The following is a 20409-nucleotide window of genomic DNA, read 5'->3' as shown; positions in this document are numbered from 1 at the left end:
CTCTTTAGCTTGAAGCTTAGGCGTAGGGGGAAGGGCTAGATACCCCTTCAAACAGAGATTTTGGAAGGCAAGATAATTTCCCAGCATAGCTGCACACAGAAGTGAGATGCACATATTAGTATTTTTTTGTCATTATTATGAATTTTTACAACAAGCATAAGTTTTAATGCATTCATAACCGTGTTCGTGTTTTACCACCATCCTTTTTAAAAGAAAACGCTAAAATAAAAAAAAATAAAAAATAAATAAAAATGAAAAGCAAAATTTCGCTATTTATACTCCCTAATATTACCTCCTGTATAGCAGTCCCAAAACATTCTGACACTTGAAGACACTCGAATACCCTGTCAGAAAAGTCTAGTGGCTGGAAATGACCTTTTTACAGTGTCTGTTATAACGCTCATGTTGTTTTTTGAGTGTTTGCATAGATGAATATGGCCACGGTGTAAACGCACAGTACAGTTACGAGCTTATTGCCACATTATATTGTTATGACAACTATATATGCCTTTAGTGATTTCCTGAAGATAAATACAAAAAAAAAAATAGCACAACTACAGCAGTCGCAATCATCGATCTCAAGTGAAGCAAGAGATCGTGATGACATAAGACGACGTGTGCAGGTGTTGTAGTGGTGGCGCATTTCTTAGAGATAAATTTTGAAGCCTTTCCCCTTCAAACTCTGTTTCAAAGGCAAAGGGGAAGGGGTATGGGTACAAAAATAGAGTTGGGCCTAATCATATTGAACTATTTACACTATGAAGAATATACAGCTTTATTGTACGTTTGATTAATTTATTTCTGTACCTGTATACTGCTAGACTCCTTCATTTGTATATTTGCTCCATCTCTGCTTGTAATTTGTTTATTATATTTTATTCACTCCCCTACAAAACCATCCCAATCAATCTAAAATTTTATTAATGATGGTATTTTGTCAAAATATCACAATGTACATTTTTAAAATCTCGTGCAGCCCTAGTCGGAGCCAAGGAACAAGTGTTGTATCATTAGTTACTTTTTATAAAAAATATTTTAGATATTCTATTACTAGTAACAATACTGACCTCTATTGATGTTGATTTTACTAGTAGTATTCTAATCCGTATTCTAACTCAATTGATCATTGTTTGGAAAGTATGTCATGTTCTCTGACAAAAAACCAGACAGTTAATTATTTATGGTTTAATTTTATTGAGAAGTAAATATCTGCCTTTACAATTAATAGATAAAAATATTTCACATTTATCGTGATGATTATCGATATCGACTGATATTAAAATAAATTATCGTGATAATTTTTGGCCATATCACCCAGCCCTAACTATAAAAACACTACAGATGATACAAAAAACTGCCAACATTATGAAAGATACTATAAATATTATACAGACTGAGCAGAACACTATTGTTCTTGGATTCTCTAGGCAATGACTTCAAGGGGATTTGAAATAAAGCTAAATTACTAATTTCTGCACCAACAGATGTTTCATTCTACAACATCCTGGTCCCAGTCAGCTTTGCCAGCTCTCCTGAACCCTCATGTGGGGTCAAGCCTTTTGACCTCTCTAATGGTTTCAGACTCAAGAAAACAAAGTGACTAACAATTGACACACTCACAGCCATACAAAAGGATTATAAAGGCCATCTGCGAGAGTCCCAGTCTTTTTTTCTGTTGGTGGTACAAACAAACGCAGAGAGGATGAGACTGTCTACAGTCCAGCAGACAGACTCCTCATGTTCCCCACCACTAATGAGGATCAGATGAGGAACACGATACATCACAACCACACACACGCGGGCGCACACACACAAACACAACATAAAAAGACCTCCACTTGATGCCTGTGGTAGGTAAAGATCCAATTTTGTTACCAAATATTGCATGACCTACAAATATTGTAATGTTATACTGAAATGTATTTCAACTGCAGACATCTTGAGACAATTAAGCTATTTAAGGTCATTTGAAAAAAGGATAATGTGGAGGTATATTATTTTACACGCTTCATAATAATCACCCAACATTTGAAGCGAGCGCTCGTTATGAATGGAGGAAAATAAAGACGACGAAATCATCTAAATGATTTTGTGGTTCAGCCAGAGAACACAAAAGCCATCAGGAGAACCCATCCGCCAGAAAGAAAACAAACACCCTCATTTCTCTCACATACTTCCCTTTGATTAAAGCACAAAGCGCTATAAACACAGCCATAATGTATGTTAATTTTAGACAGAAGGAGCACATTGTTTCTACTCACTTTGGTGTTTAAATACACAAAGTGGGAGATGATAAAACATAAGGCAGACTGTTTGACCGACCAATCAGATTAATTGTTCAGATGCAGCGGCAGGTTGGAAGTCCAGCGACCGTTTGGAATGGAAAGTTTATGGGGGCAAAAACAGTCAAAACAGACACAAAACCTGAGCACATAAGCTAAGTCCATCAACCTCTGTCAACACATCCTGGGAAAACCCCTCACTGAAGAGGAGTCCCTCATTTAAAGGGATAGTTGATCCAAAATGGATGATTTTTACTTCAGTAATTCACTTTCCCATCTGTCAAAGCCTTAAGACTTCTATTCATCCAAATACAACCATATTAAAACGTTAATGAAAGACTACTCACCCAAAACTTTGACTTCAAAAAGGTCACAGAGATATGAATTAAGAGGTTTAAATTATTTGTCCTGAAGTGGCATTTTCACCTGATGATATAAAGGGTAACAAATTGTGAAAGAGACCCTCAAATGAATCTGCTGTATAAGCATCAGTGAGTTTGTTCTCACACACAAAAAAAAAAAGACGTTTACGGTTTGTTCCATTTAAAATGATCTAAGACAACACAATTCTCGAGGGATTTTTTGGAACAACTTTGATGAATAAATTGTTTAATGTTCAATCCACTTAAATTTGTAAAAATTAATAAGTTAACTTAATTCTTTCATGTTGTCCCAACACAAATCCCTTGTGTGGAAGTGGAACCCAGCATTTTTACAGTGTAGTACATTAACTTTGTTCATGATATAAAAGGTTTGGTGTCTCTTGGATTAAAACTTGTACTTCATATAGATTCATATATATTTATATTTAAAGCACTGATGTGGAAATTTTAGCTTACACCAATAACAGACAACTCACCATGTTGAGTTTGGGTTAGGACAAACTAAGTCGATGCCAAACAACTTGAGCCGACGAAAACCAATTGTTATCAGCTCATGTCTGCATCAAAAAGCTGCACATGAGCATTAGACTTAGTTTTCTCATTCCACAATGGGAAACCGGAATTTCTGATCTGTACCACAAAACGTAAATAAAGCAGAATTTATTACCACAATCATAGTAATTACCACAGAGGTATTCGCGCGTGCAAATATGTTTAATAATATAACAAACCATATTGTTCACCAATATTTGATAAATGCAGCAAAATTACAGACAGCTTTTATGTGTCCTTTTTTACTTGAATTGTTTACTTGGTACATCACTTCAGTTTTTTTGTTCTTTAGCTTTCTTCAGCTAATGCCCGACACCAATTCTACAAGGTGAATCAGGCCAACTCAATCCGACAAGAAGTGGCATGTTGAATACACCAAACCAACTAGCCACACCGTGGCTACCCAACGGCCTGACTAAGCCCAACAGCCAACTGTCGGCTTGATGTAAATAAAATTTTGGTTGAATCTCCGGTGCTTTTACACTTGGTTTGAATGCCTGGTCCGAACCAAAGTCCCCCCTAAGCTGGTTTGTGATCACGTTGTCCTTTTTCCTTCTGAACCATGGTAAGCTTGCGTCATGAAGCTGCCAGTTTGTGTACAGCTGTTTCTAGGTGACTGCTATGAAAGCAAAGCGCCAAAATGGACACGTACACATATCACAGTCATTCTGCTTTTACTAAAACTTTTGGTTTTGTTTTCAAAACCAAAATACAGAGAGCCACTTGCACCTATCTGCTGCAAAAAAATGAAAAAAAGTTCAGAACATCACGCAATGTCTGCAGAAGTCATTTTTGGTGGAGACAAGCAGACATTATCAAATGTTTGCACTGGGTCAGTCCCGCTTGTCGCCAAGGTACGTAGGGGATACACAGTTATACACACACACACACAAATGAATGTTATGAAAACTAAAAGTTTGTTGTACAGTTGGTGTTTCACTTCCGTTATTTGGTACGATTGCATTCATATCAGAAGTGAACCGTACGAGAGTTCGCACAAACCGTACCCCAGACCACCTCTTTCAGGCAGACCCGGGTACGGTTCACGTATGCGCACCAGAGTTCAGAAGACATGTTCACACTAGCTAAACATACCGTACTTTGATGTCAAATGACCCCAGGTGCGGACCAAATATGCTAGTGTGAAAACAACTCAGTTTAAGGGTGAATCGCTTCGAGATTTAAGTGGCATGAAAGAAAGCTTCATTTGTGTTTAAACATTCTTTAAACAGTTACTAGGAGTACGACCAGAGTCATATAACTAGAGACTTGTTGATCAAATATATTATGTCCAACACCTATTAGAGCATTTTCGTATATACATAATTTGCTGGTTAACTTAAAATATACACAGAGCAGACCTATGCATATGTGCCTGCCGATATGACTAATCAACACTAACTGTACTGTATTTGTGACGAACGATAAATATATTAAAAAATAAAAAAATAAAATAATAAAAACTGTTAAAATGTCAGCTAATGGTCTAAAAAGAGGAGAAAATACCAGATCAGAGAGTGTGATGTGTGTAGGGTTGCCACCGGTCCCTTAAAATACGAAATCGTCCCGTATTTGAGAATGAAACTGTGCGTCCCGTTTTGAATCAGGGTTTTGTCCTGTATTTATCATCTACTTTTTTTTTAAGTAGCTTTTCATGCAAATCAACCAACACGCATTTTATGAAGATGCCTAATTTGCTTCATAATGCACACACTTATTAATGATTCCTACTTGTCTTCCCTTGTGATGAAGAGTAGCTAATATGTAGTGGGAGAGAAAAAAAAAAAAAAAGCTGAATCATCAGACGCTGAATTCGAACCGGGTTCACGATCGATCGCATCAAAAGATGTTGTCATGCGCCTTGTGTGACACGCCACTCACGCTGCTGTCGGTTGCGCTCTTTAATTATGTTGTCTCTGTCAATCAAACGGTGACGGGTATGAATCGCTTAACTTGTTTGTTCCAACGAGGTGTGCTATTTGCACTTAGCCTAAATAGACATTCCAAAAATCTGCATTTTCCCCCCTTCGTAGGGGCCCCTGGCCCTGTGCCCATAATGATTATTGGTTAATCCGGTTCTGACCATTGACATGCTATTGGGCCTGTGATTGGGAATGTGGCCCCTGCTGCAGTATGCATCCCTTATTTTTTTTTTTTATTAAAAGTGGTAACCCTAGATGTGTGCTCCCAAGATGAAAGCTTTCATAACCAAGTTGCCAAGCTTTTGGAAAGCTTCATTCCACTGAGCAACGAAGACACAGAGCGACTGTCTTTTTGAACCTCACACGATAGTTAACATAAATCATTTCCGTGAGGTCCAGTTCAAACGAAATGGCAAGCAAACACAGCAATGATCTCAATGGACAGATGGTTATAACTGGTCAACCACAAAGCAACTGAAAGGAAATCTGAAGACACCTCTGGGACTTTCAGATGATTGTATCTAAAGGAACATACCCCTAATACAACTATTAAAGTTAGGGCTGACGCCAGCACAAAATAAAGCCTTGTCGTGGTTTTCTCATCTGCGCTCTGCGGTATGATGGAACAATACAAAGTGTTCTAACATTTATGAGTGTGTGCAGTATCTGCCAGTTCTGTGCCAAATATCATAGAGTCATGGATGAGGCCTTCAAAACCCTCTTAAAAGAATGGTAATATTACTCAATATTTGGCAAAATATTAAAGAATGTCTGCAAAAATGTATGGCTTCAGCTCTTGCTTGATCCTTAAGAGAAAAAAAGTTCATTTTTTTACCCTCATGTCAATACAAAACTGTGTGGATTACAAGATACAATATTTAAGAATATTTTCTTTTCATTTTTTGTGAATCACAGAAGGTTGGGGTTATAAAAAATGTCAACATGACGGAAGTTGCTTCAAACCCTTCTGACTTTCAATCCATTGACACTTAATTTTGAGAGACACCGAGTAGACATTATGCAATTATGAGAAAATCTATAGACAACTGCATGTCAACAATTGATCATTATGTTACTGAACTGTCTGCTTGAATCTGGAGTGTGCCGTATTTTGGGTTACAAATAAACACAAATGAGTTATGGAGCTAGTACATAAAGCAACAGTGTTTAAAATGGTCTCCTTACCCCAACCACATTTCTCAGTGGTAATTTTATACTTTGAGGTGTCAGGTCCAATTTTTGGTAAAATGTCAAGGTATTTTCACACCTGGCTCACTGTTTTGTAAAGGGGTGAATTTCCTCCATAACTCTGTTAATTTAGGCATACATTAAGATGGCAGTAGCTACTACAAAGCTGTCCCAGCCTTGATCACCGTTTTTTTATAGTATTTCAAATTTTAACAGTAACTCACAATGACAGCTACATTGAGTACTTGTATCTGTGTGCATTAGGGTTGTCAAAAGTATCTATTTCTCCACGGAAATTTTAAAAAGCATCCATTTCCCACTAACATTTCAGTACTGTTAAGCACATTCCCAAACGTGCTGATTGGCCATTGTGCACATGTGCTAAACAAATATGACGGTGATTGCCTGGGAAGGTCATTGGTTTACCACTCTTGGTTCATAAAGTGCAAACTTGGAGAACAGTGGTAAAACGATGACCTTCACGGCCAATCACAGAGATATCTGTTGAGCACATGAACACAATGACCAATCAGTGGGGTTACAGTGCTTAAATGTTTGTGGCTAAAATTTCAGAACTGACTGGTACCAAATTTGATACTTTTAACAAGATTAGTACGCATCCTAACACCTACACAGTTTCAATAAGCCTGCAAAACTTCTCAACCCATCTTGGATGATACAGAGTAATGCAAGCATGTGTACTTAAGATGAATAAGAGATCATTTCTTCTGATATATGACTTGCATAAGGTGGTTTGCCATTTCCAGGTTGGGGGAAAAGCTTTACCCTAAGTGGAGGTATCTTGGGGTTTTGTTCACGAGTGAGGGAAGGATGGAACGATCCATGGTGCAGCAGAAGCAGTAATACGGTCGATGTAACGGTCCGTTGTGGTAAAGAAAGAGCTGAGCCGAAAGGCAAAGCTCTCGATTTACCAGTCAATCTACGTTCCTACTCTCACCTATGGTGATGAGATTTGGGTCATGACCAAAAAAGACAAGATCCTGGATACAACCGGCCGAAATGAGTTCTTTCGCAGTAGAGCCGCTCCTCCTCCACATTGAGAGAAGTCAGCTAAGGTGGCTTGGGCATCTGTTTTGGACGCCTCCTGGATGCCTACCTAGGGAGGTGTTCAAGGCATGTCCCAACGGGAAGAGGCTGTCCTGGGAAAGCCTCGGGATTCCCCCGGAGGAGCTGGAGGAAGTGTCTGGGGAGAGGGAAGTCTGGGGTTCTCTCCTAAGACTGCTGCCCCGCAACTCGGCCCCAGAAAAGCAGATGAAAATAAATGAATGAATGAATGAATGAACGAACGAACGACTTGCATAAAAACATTTTTGTGAGTTTTAAAATATTAACTTGTGAACATGATCTATGAGAATACGTTTGTGCTCACATGAAACAAAAATAATAACTTTTATTCAATAAAGGGCGCATGTTCATGAGCACCGCACACTGGCGTATACCTAAAAATATCCTCCCATGTCCTTTTGAGAATGTTTCGGCAGAATAATCCTGTTAAAGTGGGACCCGATATGGTCTGACACATTTGGACAATGTTTTACAGAGACACATCCAAATTCTTTTACGTTACAGACTGAGGGGCCCCAATTCCGGTTGCAGTCTAAATGAGGGGCAAGAAACAAATCTCTAGGCTTGTGTGGACTCAGAGAGGGGCCTCTCTAATAACCACTCATAGACTGTATGCCACAGCCCTTCCCTCTCGAAGCCACAGACCACTGCTATGGTGCATCTGGCAGACTGCTTATGGGCCTGGGGTGCAAGCTAATTGGCCACAGGAAGGCACAGAATATCCAATGATGTAGTGCATTTATTCCCAGCTGGACTGGCCCCTGCCGCAGGGCCAAAAGGTGACTTATGAGCTCTCTGAAGCCGGCATGAACAGTTGTTTCTACAGTAAGGAGAGTAAGGGGGGGGGGTCGTCATGGGCCCTTTAGACAACATCCTTTAGACTCTTGACTCCCATTCTATCAGGTTTCCTTCCTGCGATTCCAACCTGAAATTGCCAAAGATCTTTATCTGGAATGCATGTGATACAATCACACAAATTCAGGTAAATAACAGCAATCACAAAAATTACAATCAGTAAGTCTGTTTTTGGACCATTAAGATGAATTTACAATAAACTGTGGGTCAAACAAATGAACACAATGAAGTATTCACTCTTGAAAACAGCTGCCTTTCCCACATATCTTTCTGAACAGCTAGTGTGGTCTTGACCAGGCTTAACTTTAGCACTGAGGTCACCACTATAAAGTATGGTCCAGAGGCACAGCTGGAAAAATGGCCAAAGAACAGGAACTTTAGAGAAAAAAAGGCCTCAAATGCTGACAATTATGCACTGTATGCTTGTCTAGTGCTTATCAGAATGGAGAATTGGTGGTTATTGCAATACGTCAAAAGGCCACGTCTTATGGAGCGTAATGCCATAATGAGGAAAGTATATTGGTGTCATCATTAATAGGAGTGATGGTTCATAACAGGACACTGCAGTCTTCATGCATGAACGAGGTACATTTATTCTCCAAGAAGCCCCACACTCATAAATAAGAGTGGAGGGGGAAAAAAAAGGAAAACAGAGAGTCCAGGTCTCTGGCGACAATATGTGAGAATCTAATGTTTCTTATCGGAGACCCTAATCCAAACCCCATGCATCACATTCAGAGCTGACAGATCTTATCCTCCCATACCAAGGAAATAGAATGCTAAAGCCAGTCACTTCCCAGCGAGAAGCCAATTTGATTTAAGAAAATCGCAAGCACTTATCTTTAATTTATCCACATTGTTTGGAATAATCCGTAAGGAAGAAATAACCGTGAAACATATTTAAGCTCTAAAAATACACAATGCAGGAGACAAATCATTCCTAGATTTTTCTGGCAACTTGTTTGTTTTAATTGAATTACTTTTCAGACAGTGGATAAGCTTAATGGCGGAAAATTCCATGCAAACACAAGGAGTGCAATTTTACCACATCCTGATAACATTATCAAGAAAATGTCTCACAAAAATTTTTGCCATTTGGAAAAGTCGTTTGGCATATCATCAACATTTTAAACGGTTTCATTGCCCACTGTTGCCAACCAGCAGGTTGCAAAATGGTGCAACTTGCACCCAAGCAAATATTTTTGCTGGTTGTTCAAACTACTTATTTAAATGGAGTTGAATCAACACAGTTCTTAAAGTTTTTTTATAGGGACAACTTAATTGTTTTAGGTCTAATACACTTAAATTGCAAGAACAATTAAGTTAACTTAGGCCCCGTTTACACTAAAACATTTTAGTTTTAAAATGGCATTTTAGAACGTAAACAATCCACGTCCACACTGGCATTTCACCCAGCATTTCTGCAAAGTTCCCCATCTACACTACACTGCTGAAAACGCAAATCACGACCACACACACACGCCCTAGAATGCGCTGCAGCTTATGCAGAGGTCTGAGTCCCAGGCATTCAGCACAACTCTTTGGTCTTTTGAATCTACTACTTGTTCTCAGATAACATGTTTTGGCTGAGCGCAAAGATAAGTTAATACATTTATTTATGCAACCACACTGATTCTTCTTATTTGACTGATTGCTTGCCTTCATTTCCTATACTGTATAAACTTATTTTTAGCGTTATACTTTTATAATGGCCATTATTGATTATTAAAACTGATATTTAGCAAAGGAGACAGGATATTTTTCATATTTCAACTTTGTGTTTGTGTTTTGTATTTGTGATATTTGGGAGGCCAAAAAATGAATTTCCACACTTTTGGACAATAAAGATTTCTAATCTTCATATTTTTCCAATGAAAGTGTTATAGGCTCCATTTTGTTATAAATATGCATACAGTGAAGATGACGGCCATATAAATATGTAGCTACACTGCGCCTCAACATTTCTTGCGTCTGTTAAGTTTTTAATATCAAAATAAAAATAGGCCGTTCCTTTATCATGTTTTCATTTTTTTGTTAAGAAACAACGTAGCCAGGGTAATGTGAATGAGGTTATAAAGTACCCTGATCCCTTTGAAGATTTACCTGACATGTCCTCTGCAGTTTGTTTTCCATATCAAACTTGCGAAGTCTGAACTTAAAAGGATGCAAGACTAAACTTTGTGCACTTAATATTGACTCCGCCACGACTCCGTTTTCAGATGTCTCCGTTTCCCCCCCCCCATTCACACTGACACAGAACAGCAACGTTTTAACCAAAAACGGCTTTCCAGCATTTTCAAAATGCTCCTTTTTTGGTGCTCGAAAACTCTGGGGTAGTGTGGATGGAAGGTGTAACCCTAATGCCTCATTTAGACTCATTTATCCGGGTGGCGACCTGCTGCAAACAGTGGTCCTATTAGCTGTCGCTCATTAAAGTCACTCTTCATTTGCATAAAGTTGAAGGATTCTCAATTTTGCCCACCTGGTCGCTGTCGCTCATGTAGACGGAGGTCGTCGGAAGTTTCTCACTGTCCATTGAAATGAACAGTCGCTTGCAGTATGAATGAGGCTTAAACCTGAATGTTCTCCAAAAAATAAACTTTCAAAAGTGCTAATCATAAATTTGTGTCTGCCGTCTCTGCAGGTTGAATGTGCTACCTGCCCAAAAAAAGTTTCATAGTAAAAGAATAGTACCCACAAAAATAAAAAAAAATCTTTTATCATCGGCTCCCCATTAGATTTCAAGACTTCAACAGCACCAATCACCCCCAACCACAGCACATCACAGAAATGCTAATCATGAGCTATAGCCGCCACTTCCAATTAGGGGCTCGCACAAATAAATCCTGTGACTTTACAAAACAGCCAGAGAATGTGAAATTGTATCCGAAAGCGAGGGATTGTCAAGGGGCCGCATAAAAGTGCTGTGGTCACACAGACCTCAGAGTTGGCCGCAATTATCACGGTGGGGGTGTGAGGAGGTACCTCAAGAGGGCTGTCAAATCGCAGGACGATAAGTTCCATTTTGACGACCGCATTTCAGTTTCCTGCTGATCTGCTATCAGGGAGTTTGTATTTCACATTCAGAGATTAATCAATCTTTTAGGTGGAAAAGGTCTCCTGTAGACAGTTAATTCTGTCCACACATGCCTGAGCTGTGTGAAACAGGAACATTTCAGCCAGAGCCTGCGTTCCAAAACCGATTACAGCCCATGAAAGAGGGAGGGGGAACACAGGGAACCGGAAATTTTCAAGGTGAGGTTAGGGGATGGGTGTGGACCACCAGAATGCATTTGACAGGCAATAATTGTCAGTACACTGTCAATTCAGCATGCAAGCTAGAAAAGCTGCATTTCTGAGAAAGACAACAACCCTGGCTACACCAAATCAAAACGGTAGCAATACACTGACATATAAAACATCACCTGTTTGATTAAGCTACCCTACAGGAAAAATGCAGCTTGTAGTGCGAAAAACAAGGATGTGGTTTTTGTACGCGAGCTCAGACAAAGCTTCTCACAATCAAAAAGCAAACAGAAGCACGTACACAAAAGGCTATACGACAATCTCAGCGTACAAATGCACGTTTGCAAGCAGATGGGGTCCGAGTTGTCTGAAAATGTGAGGTCGCCATAGCAACTACTCACACGACTTGTTCTCTTTTCAGTGAAAAAGAGGTGCAGTAGGGGCAGTCGTGCTTTTTCACCTTCCATCTGTCTGGCTAGATGCCTCCACGCTTGGTGTGCTACCATCAGCAAAGCAAATTCCTTGAGAAGGAGGGAGGCTCAGTAGCTTACGGAGGTATTTCACAAAGCAATCCACCATCTGCTGACCACTGCCAGGTTGACAGTTGAAAGGGAGGGAGAGTCTGGCAGGTCTGACCTCCAGACCAAAACAAGACGTCTAATTAAATCAAGCTGATTAAGGCACTCGACACACCTGAAAACAGAAACAGCTCCATTACAGAAGCATTGCACTTGGCTGAGCTCAAATTCATGTGTATCATTTAAACCGCCATATGCCTGTGTTTTGATTTTAGAAATAGCTTGCCCTAATTGACAATTCTGCCATTATTTATTCATGCTCGTGTTGATCCAAACTCGCCTGCTGTTCATTTTCAAAGAAACATTAAACAGACATGCACGATACTGTTTATTGTTACATAATTGTGAATAGCCAAGTTGGCATTTAATTGTACATGATTATTTACCGAAACGATTGCATCTGCCATCATCTAACATTCACTTAAATGTTCATCCTTTAAAACACTAATGATATAATTACAACATTAAAAATGCAATCTTAAACAAGTGTTTAATCTCAATTATTTAATACTGTATTAAAATATTATGATTCATAAACTCTCTAGCTGCTTTGTAAATGATTGATTTTAGTCATGTTAGTCCATTACTTAATCTTGTGGTTAAATACACAGACATATATCGCAAATGCACTCAGGGCAACTCCCAGCTCGCAGTTCGTTACCAATCTCACTCCCTTTTCTCTATTCCAGCTTTCCTGTCACCTCTCTATCATCCTATCCGCAAAACATGATAAAGACTCTCAAAAACAAATAATTGTAAGAAATATTTGTTCTAAGTTTCAGGATTCCAACAAATGTCAACTTCTCTGCCTTTTCCCTGAATTTCACTGATTAAAATGCAGAATTTCCATGACCAGTCCACCTTATTTTTCACATAAGTGTGGCCAATGTAATTTAAATGTGTCAAGACTTCCAGTCTCGCTCTCTTCCATTCATTTTTATCAAAACAAATGATGCCTAAAACAATGTAAAGAAATGCGCTAAAAAAAAAAAAAAAAAGTCTAGTAAAATTACATTTAATTAAATGGAAAGAAAACAAACAAAAATCCATGATATTTTATAACTTAAATAAATAAAGAGATATATAAAACTTTCAATTATTGGAAAAAACCTTTTAAAAATCCATGGAAACCCTGAAGTTTAATGTCATGTCATTTCATTTTTAGACAAGAAAGCATAAAGACCACAGACACAAGGACAGTCTCAACTGATTGTTAACATTATAAACCTCCTAATGCCAGAAAATAAAAAAGTCAATTTTCTCAAAGTGTGTGGCCAGTGAAGAAGTCAGTCAGTGAAAAATGACATCAATTTCCATTCCTCACACCAATTGATCAAATAGCGTTAAAAATAAAAATTGTAATAGAAGCACATAGCATATATGCCAACAAATTGGAACAGCCCGATGAATTACATTTTTAATGTTACTGTTGTCAGTCAGACATGTTAAAGACAAATATCAAAGATAATATTGTAGAGACCAAATTTTCTCAAATTGGTTCTGTATATTCAATTTTTAGCAATACACACTGGTCTCGGTGCAAACTATATTGATCTTATTTATTATGAACAAGCAGGGAATCTTTTTGGCTCAAGACTTCTGGTCTCACTCACATCAGTTGACTTTTAGATGTTAAAAAACAGCTCTTTTTCTTACTTTTCTTATTCTATTATTTTCTTTTAATGTATAGTCATGAACATACTTGTTTGTAGAGTAAGTAGGACCGTTTTCTGCCAATAATTATTCTGTCACTCCTCCCATTGGAAGTTCTAAACAATTGCAAAAATGTGTTTACTTTCGCATTGTAGAATAAGGTCAATGAAGTGGATAGGACAGTGCTGTACATTTAAAACTTACTCTGCAATCATTAAAATGTATGTTCTGATAAGTAAGAATGTTTGTAGCATGAAATTCACACATTATACATTTTGCAATTGTCATGCATGCCTCAATGTCATTTACAAACCCTAATGGTAGTAAAGTGTCCATCGTATGTGAACTACAGAAGATCTTCGAGATACTTTTCATCTACTGCTTTTGACTATTTTATAGTATTAAAGTAGGCATTTTCAGTCTAGGAATTGGCCGCTATAAGATTCTGACGGTATGATAACCTTGGAAAAAAAATTGCACGGTTTCACTGTATTGTGCTCGCCACCCTAAAATATATTCTTTTTAAATGTCTGGGTAAAAAACTAAAACTTTTTTCCCCTTTGAAAACAATATATTAAATTTTTTGAAAGTTTTATGATATTTTGGAGCAGTAAACATGTCAGACTATATAATTCAAATGAATTATTGACTTCTACTGTCTTCATTTGTTTCAATAACACAGATTTCTTTACAATTTAAAATGGCATGTTCGAATATTTTTTCTGCTGGAGATACTGCGGTCCTAAAAAAACTAAAAGAAAATCATTTTTAAAAAGTAAATAAATATAAATAAATCCTACATATACCTTAGGAATGGAATTACAGAAAATTTTGGCTTTTCTAAACCGCGGTATACTTTGAAAATGGTTATCGTCCCATGCCTAGTTCAGACATATATTTATGCAGAGCTTCAAGCAGTTTAGGAATACTGAAATATAGAAGTCACATGGAGTAATTTTTGTGACATTTCTTGGAACTTAACAGATCACATTAACAGAAGGTTCACTTTTGGGTGAACTATTCCGAAGGAAATCCAAAGAGCCAGAACATTTTATGCACAAAGCCAACGTCCTTGGAACTGACAAACTATATTCAAACTCAATCTGGTCCTGACAGCATAACTGGTCATTGCAATTGCAGTTGGGCTGGTCGTGGTTTGGGCAGCCACATGGGCCAGGCTCGGTGTAGCCTTGACTGTTCCTGTTTTCATGCAGTGATGCAGAGGAGGAAGAAGAAATCACTACATCTGTGGGCGACCAGAGTGCTCCAGATGTGAGAGAAAAAAAAATTAATAAAAAGAAACATGAAGACATGCACAAGAGAAAGAAACAAAAATCAATGTGAAACTCCAATCCCAGTAGAACAAATGTTTTATTTCTCCAACTCTGCGCTTGTGTAATTTACAAATTACCCCATCCGATACACATGTGTTTTAGGGAGCAATACAATATTGCTGTTTTGCTATAAATTTGCTAAATTACCTCCCTTTGACAACTATTAGAGAATATATTACCCCAAAAATATATTTCTCTGTGGTTAAGGACTTGCTATTCTGAATGTGGAAAAACTGAGCCTAGCTGTGGCTTCATGAAACTTGTGTGACCTCCAATTAACACTGGTTTTGTACAGAGGAAGCCCTCGGTTTTCTTTTACCTGTATTTCAATTGGGCGTTAAAGGGGCAGCCCAGCCTGGAGAAAAACAGATGTCATGATCCTAAAAGCCCTGTATTTCTACTATCATTAGCCAGTCAATGACAAGAAAAGATGTACTTCAGCTGTAGTATGCATAATGTAGTTTGACAGAGCTCCATTATAGTATTCCGGACTTCTTTAAGAAAATACAAATATACCTGTACTTACAACCACATCCCCTTAAAAGTCTACATTTGCACTGCTTTGAGTCAGTGGATTACATTGAAGTGTGTGCAACATGAATGAATGACCCTGGCTTGTAAATGAAGTGGACTTTGTACTAAATAGTGCAATTGTTACTTATATTCCAAATAAATGTAAGCTTTTGTAACTCACATGTTTACTTTAGAATCAAATAAACAACGCTAATATGAAGTGTGACACCAAAAATAGTGACTGTAAAGCTGACAACAAAAGAAACATCCACAAACTTTCTATTTGAACCCTCTAACAGTTATTATCCATACTAATTACATTTCCTACGACGTGAATGAACGTAACAAGACACTGTTTGTAACAGCAATACATCTGCTTTAAGGTAAACAGCACCGCAATTCACGGGTAAACTGGATATTTGGGAAGTTCAGCATGTCCACAAACGACGTCTGCGTGCACATTTCTGTCGTGTTGAATGTCACTCGACACTGTTGTTCGGTTAATCCACAACAATACATCTGTGATCAAATCAGAAGCAATTAGCATGTGCACATACCTGAACGATATGGGAAAGAACATGCGAGAAAATCCTCCGGCGTGTGCTGCAGATTCCTGCTTTTCCGCTACAATTCCCGAGTTCAAATACAGCACGGATGTTCCAGCAGGAATTTTCCCACCGAAGGGAAGAGCAATGTGAGCGAAGGATGGAAGGGGAGGGATATCAGGACGGAGCGGAGGCGGCGCCTTCACCGTCACCAAACTTCCAGGCTGGAAGATTTTTGTCAACACCACTGTTCAGTGGATTTACATTTCGCCAAAATTTCTGCGAAAGCTAACGGGGAATTTAATAAGTGTAGTGTTATGTATGCCAAACACTATGGTTAATTTAATAAAACTACATAAAAAAATAAAATTGTTAATGTAGTTTTATTAAATGAACCATATTTATAAAAATTAAATGCATATCAGAAACCAATAAATTCAAAAGCATTAGTCCTTTTAAATTATACGACCAAAATTTACAAGAACTTTTGCAGTGAAAGCTAAAGGGTAATTGAAGACGTTCATTTTAAATTATAGGACATGGAATTACAAACAGTTCTGAATATGTGTTTTATTTTGTTTCCCAACCCTGTTCCTGGAGGCACACCAACAGTACATATTTTGGATGTCTCCCTTTTCTGACCCATTAACTTCAGGTGTTGGAGTCTCTTCTGATGGTATGATAAGTTGATTCAGGTGTGTTTGATTAGGGAGAGGTTGAAAATGTGTACTGTTGGTGTGCCTTCAGGAACAGGGTTGGGAAACACTGCATTAGCCTACACAAGGGCCCACCAATCTCGGTCCTGAAGAGTCCCTGCAGAGTTTACCTCCAACTTGCCTTCACACACCTGCCTGGACTTTTCAAATGTACCTATTAAGACCTTTATTGGCTTGCTCAGGTGTGTTTGATGATAAATTGGAATTGGAGCTAAGCTGTGCAGGACACCGAATCTCCAGAAACAATTGGTGATGCCTGCATTAGACTTAATACTTAAAACAGGGGTGCCAAACTTGGTCCTGGAGAGCCCGTGTTCTGCATAGTTTAGCTCAGGGGTGCCCAAACTCATTACTGGAGGGCTGGTGTCCTGCAAAGTTTAGTTCCAACCCCAATCAGACACACCTGGGCTAGCTAATCTAATAGGCTGTCTAGAAACATCCGTGCAGGTGCGTTGAGGCAAGTTGGAGCTAAAATCTGCAGGACACCGGCCCTCCAGGACTGAGTTTGGGCACCCCTGGTTTAGCTCCAACTTCCTTCAACACACAAGTTAGTAAACCAAGGAAGTGCTTAATTAGCTGGTTCAGGTGTTGGTAATTTGGAGTTGGAGCTGGTAATTGGAGTTGGAAGTAATCTCTGCTGGATACCGGCCATCCAGGACCGAGTTTGGACACCCCTGCAGTACAATGATGGATTGTATTATATTTGTATACATTTCAGCCGTTTTTAATGACTGTTTGTTATATTAGCAATGACAGAGTCATTTAACAGAGTCTGTTATAGAGCAAATATGATACATTTGGTTTATTAGGATTAGCATAACATCTCAAACAGCTTGTAAGTTTCTTCTTTTTTACAATAAACACTCTTTATCATTCTTATTGCCTTTTTGCAATGGAAGGCCCCTCAGAGTGGTGACTGTAAGACATATTTCATATTTATGATTTGGCATCTTGGCATGCATTTATGATTTTGAATCTTGGCATGTATTCTATAATAGCTCATGCACACATTATAAAGTCATGCATACAGTTGGCCAAGGTCATCTTGCTTGTCTAGACACCTATTTTGTAAAATGTTGGTGGCTGCCATGTTTCAGTTATAAAAGAAAAAACATCATTGTGCAAATCTTTATCATTCTTATTGCCTTTTGCACGGGCGGCCCTAGGATTAAAACTCAAAACACTCTCTTTCTCTATTGATATTTGTTTTCTCTCTAGATTACTTTCTTCATTTTTTTTTTTGTAAATAATTGCATGTTAAAAATATATTTTAAGTGGAAACTTCTTAATTTAAAATTAAATACAATATATGCATAAATAAAAAGCTAGCACACAAATTATGTACAGTTAATTAGCCATACTTGTGATTTGTCATTAGATTTTAATATTTGCATGTGGAGTACGGAAGGAACATTCCACTATTTATGGGGCCCCCTGGTTTAGAAAAGAAGTAATAATGTTAAATTGTAATGGTTATAGACAGATTTTACAACATATAATGGAAAAATTATAAAATAGCTTTAGGATGATTAATATAGGCTTCTTGGCATTGGTTGGGGCCCCCTATTATCCCGGAGCCCTAAGCGGTTGCTTACCTTGCTTATTGGTTAAGTCTGCCCCTGACCTTTGGCAATGGAAGGCCAGTCAAGAGTGGTCGTAAGACATATTTCATATTTATGATTTGGGTTCAGTCTCCTACTCAAGTTTAAGACATCACACAATTGGGGATTTGTTTTGGTTTGCAAATTTGACCCAAAATTAAGCTTAAAGGTTCACCCAAAATTGAAAATTTTGTCGTAATTCACTAACATTTGACTTGTTCCAAACCAGTCTGAGTTTGCATTGATATTGATGGAATGATTTTAACATCTTTAACAACTTTAATTCCAAGAAAGTTTCTTTATAGTAGAGAAAGCTCTTTTGAATATCGAAATGTTCCTTGCACTGTTCATGCTCTTTGGGAACCCAAAGTGGTTCTTCTATGACATTGCTGTAAAAGAGTGTTAAACCCTAATGAATGGATGGATGGAGGAGTGTTTTGTGATGCATGTTGTGTTGTCTGACATAGTTTATTTGTTTGTTTGTTTGTTTGTTTGTTTGTTTGTTTGTTTTTTGCTCATTTGACACTTTTATCAAATTCACATGTTATTCAAAGTATACATTTTGTCTGTTCGTTCAGTGGAAACAAGAAACAGTGCAAAAATCCAGACACATTTCATGACATCATCTTGCAACACAGTAACACTGTTTTTGAATACAGGCTATTTAACTTCTACTAAACCACAAACATGAGCGCTGGTTCCAAAGCTAAAGGTTTGATCTGATGAATTGTGGCAGCGTAGATTACCCATGAACAAACTGTGCAGGCAGCAGAGAAGGCCTCCTGCCAAAGCAGCTGCATCTCTCTCTATCCTCTCAGCATAAGGAGGGTCTCTATTCTGAAAATTACCCCCACTGGATATGGTGTGAGACAAGAGGGGTGTAAAGAGCAGTGTAATTGGTAGCAGAGGGAGGGAGTCTGTGAGACTGGATTCATTTAGTGCGAGTCACCAAAGAGCACGGGTGGAAAATAAAATGTTTTTTTTTTTTTTTTAAAGAACACAATCGGAGGCTAATTAAAGCATTTATTAGTATTGTCACAACACATTCGTGCACAGCATTAGCTGTTATCATGCTGTATAGGCAGCTGTTGGGTAATATACAAACTGAAATCTAAATTTCTTCACAAAAGCACGCTGAAGAGAACTTCCTGACAGTAATTTATAAATCCTCTAGGTGGAGACATATCCTCAGGTATAGAAGAATGAACTGACTACAAACATGTAAAACTGCCATATCTGAGCGTATTAAACAATAACTATTCCAAATATCGGTTTGAATTGATATGTTGCTGAATATATGTTTGTAACAACATGTCAGCTGCTTCCAATCTGATTATAGCCAATAGATCTGTGGTTAGTAGCGTAAGCTGTCACGTAATTGCAAAAATAGAATGTCTTTTGGGGAGCATGAAAATGAAGCGTTGGCATGCAGAAAGTCTACTTTTACCCCAATGATTACAAAACTTAATCATGGTTTTATTATAATAAAAATGCTGTAGATTTTGATGTATTTGTATGACAAATTTTACAATAAACATCATAGTTAAAACCCAATGGTGCAAAGTAACAAATTACAAATACTCAAACTACTGTAATCGAGTAGTTTTTCTCAGAAATTGTAATTTATTAAGTAGTTTTAAAATGTGTACTTTTGCTCCACTATTTTCCTTCAGCCTGCAGGCACTACATTTCCTGTCTATGGGGATTAGAAAAGTCAGTCCTGTGATTCCTGTCCAGTCAAATTGCACATTGTTTGAGTAGAGTTGAAGCTAAACTATGCAGGACACCGGCCCTCCAGGACCGAGTTTGCCCACCCCTGGTTTAGATGTATATCACTGATGAGAAGATGATGAATGTTTACTGTATGATGACCAAAATGGCCTTAGTCACCCAGCAGACAAACAAGACATAAACATGACGTCAGATTGACGTTGTACCCCAACGTTGTGGGGACG

General features: G+C 38.1%; 1 protein-coding gene across 1 annotated transcript in view; it reads right to left on the bottom strand.

Annotated features, from left to right (window-relative positions):
• The window catches only part of ccdc102a (coiled-coil domain containing 102A), a 118759-nt gene extending 102488 nt beyond the window's left edge, over window positions 1-16271 (bottom strand). Inside the window, exon 1 of the mRNA XM_056461489.1 lies at window positions 16150-16271. The gene's annotated coding sequence lies outside the window, so the exon portion shown is untranslated. The remainder of the gene's footprint in view (window positions 1-16149) is intronic.
• Between the last annotated feature and the right edge of the window lie 4138 nt (window positions 16272-20409).

The sequence above is a fragment of the Danio aesculapii genome, chromosome 7 (assembly GCF_903798145.1).
Source record: "Danio aesculapii chromosome 7, fDanAes4.1, whole genome shotgun sequence".
NCBI classification, from domain to species: Eukaryota; Metazoa; Chordata; class Actinopteri; order Cypriniformes; family Danionidae; genus Danio; species Danio aesculapii.
Note: the sequence above shows the minus strand (reverse complement) of the source record. Positions and strands in the feature narration are given on the sequence as shown.